The sequence below is a fragment of the Myotis davidii genome, unplaced genomic scaffold, assembly GCF_000327345.1.
Source record: "Myotis davidii unplaced genomic scaffold, ASM32734v1 scaffold1639, whole genome shotgun sequence".
NCBI lineage: Eukaryota > Metazoa > Chordata > Mammalia > Chiroptera > Vespertilionidae > Myotis > Myotis davidii.
Window position 1 is genome coordinate 104,103 of NW_006290315.1, and position 2,793 is coordinate 106,895.

Below are 2,793 nucleotides of genomic sequence, written 5' to 3' on the forward strand. Positions count from 1 at the left end.
CTGGGAATTGAACTGTGGCCTCCTGGTTCATAGGTTGACACTCTGCCATTGAGCCACGCTGGCCAAGCGTGATGTCCATCTTTATTTCCCTCTAACATTGGAGCCCCTGTTTCTCTGACCTTCTGACTTTAGGACTTAAATAGTGACCCCTGGTTCTCAGACCTTCAACCTCGGACTGAATTATGCCACCTGTTTTCTTGGTTTGGAAGATAATGGGACGTCTTGGCCTCCAGAACCTCATGAGCCAATCCCTATAATAAATCTCCTCATGACACATATGGATATCCTATTGGCTGGGCTTCTCTAGACAACCCTTACTAACACAATAGATGAATCTTGAAAACAGGTGAATGTGAAAGAAGATACAAAAGGCCACAAACTGTGTGATTCAATTTGCGTGAAATGTCCAAAATAGGCAAATCCATAAAGACAGAAAATAAAGTAGTGATTGCCAGGGATTGGGCATTGGGGAGTGATTGCTATTGGTACTAGTTTCTTTTGGGGGCTGATGAAAATATTCTAAAATTAGATAGGAGTGATGGTTACAAAACTTTGTGAATACACTACAAGTCACCAAATTGTACATTTTAAAAGGGTGAATTTCATGGTACGTGAATTATATCTCAATAAACAAAAACCTAAAGCAATGTTAATGATAATTCTAAATTGAAAAAAAAAAAGTTTATGAGAATCTACCTGGGAAGCAGATTTTAAAGCCACAGGACCTGCTTGAAGATCCAAATCCCTGTTTACTAGCTCTGGGATCTGGAGCAAGTTACTTCTCTGTGACCCAGTTTCTTAGATGTAAAATGCTTAGAACAGTGCCTAACACATGGTGAGTGTTATATAAATGTTTGTCACTTTAACTATATGCCATAAAATGTACTAAGCCATAGTGGAAAGCAAAATCCAGTATCAAGGAAGCAGGGCTGGGCATAAATGTCAGTTAAGGAGGAGCAGAGCAAGGGTGGAGTTTAACACTCCATTTGATTTATTGCCTGAACTCTGCCCCATCTGACACATGGAAAGAGACGAGGTTAGTGGAAAAGAAGGGAGAAATAATGCGGATTGAGGACACAATACCTTCTTACCAGGACACTGGAAAAAAGGTCCAAGAATATGTCAGGGGAGACATACAGAGGAGGAAACCAGAGCAAGAAGTGGTGAACAACATTTAATATGTTTCTGTTCAGTTTAAATAAATATTAAGCAACAACTTTTGAGGGTTTTCTTCTGGAATTTAGACACTAAACTCATTATCTTTGTTCTGTCCTGTCTTTATTGGGATCTTTGTTGCCTCTTCATTTCAAAAGATAAGATCAAACAAACCTTTAAAGTTCACGTGACTGTCACAGTTTTGTTTCCCAGGACAAATCAAGAACCCAGAAGAACCCAGGAAGGTGGCAGGTTTTTTGTTTTGTTTTGCGATACTCGTATCCCTTTGTTTTGAGCTGCTTTCTGCGTCTTTGTAGCGGTACATCTACAATTCTTGATCTCTTTTTGTAGCTCTTGCTCTTCCTGTTGACAGCAAATACAGATTCTATTAGGAGGACTGGGTTCATACCCACGTTGAGGGATGGATATAAGGTACTAAATTCCTCACTTAAAATGATAGAGAAAAACTGTTGTCCACCCTTCCTCTTGTTTTACACTTCTGAATCCTCTTGTATGTAAATATGTTTTTGGTTTCATCATAGTTGTGCTTTCTGAGATATTCTGCACTGGATATCGATAGATGCCTTGTCTTTTTACTCTTTATATGTTTCATAATCCTTTACATACAACCCTCTGACAGAGATGTTAATTAGCTCACGATCACACACAGGAAGTTGTTGACCCAGGGCCATAACAGATCTCATGATTCCTTTGCATGTATTGGGACAGAATTATTCCCTTTCTCTGTACATTTCTTCTAGAACCTTCTTTTTTCTTTTTAAAAAAATTTTATAAGAGTTTATTTGAACCAAGCTGATGACATATGCCAGGAAGCAAGATCTCAAATGCTCCTGAGAATAACAGTTGCAGTTTCTTTTATGTGTTTGAAATTATGTCGAGGTGGAGGAAAACAAATCAGGGATTAGTTTATAGGATAGTTAACAAGACTATGTTCTCTCTTGAGTGTGGTTATTTCAATAGTGTATTGACTCAGATGCATAGAAACAATGGACAAGGCTTGCTTAAGGCAATGATAAACTTTTTTACTAAAGAAGTTATGTGCCTGGGACATGCATGACTACCTACCATTACCTGCCTAGTTAGGGATTTATGATCAGATTACCCTGTGAGGTTACTTTCCATAGAACCCTCCCCCCACCCCCAACCACCACTTTATTTCATTCAGTTCCATTTTTTTGGTCATAAATCAACCTAAAGGATGCATTTAAATTCAAAAACTCTGAAGTAATTTATATAAAAGAAGAACAGGGTAGTTGAAAATTTAAGATTTGAAAGAAGCAGATACTTTACAGAGAAAAATGAGAAAATTATAGTAGAAGCCCAGGTAAGATTTACTATAAGGATGCATTAATCTTAGATCTCAGGAAATAATTATCTTATTCCTATGTGATATGTAGACATATGAGTATCTTAAGTATGGTATTATGTCATCATATTTATGCTGCATAGTATGAAGTTCTTATCCAAAAAAAAGGAGAGGTCATTTGAAGATGTCATAATTAGAAAAGTGATAATAATAATTATTACAGGAATATTTTTATTCCTATATGCATAGAAATAATTACTATGCACTAGCTATTGTTCTAAGTATCATTTACTTTTTACACTGACTCTTCA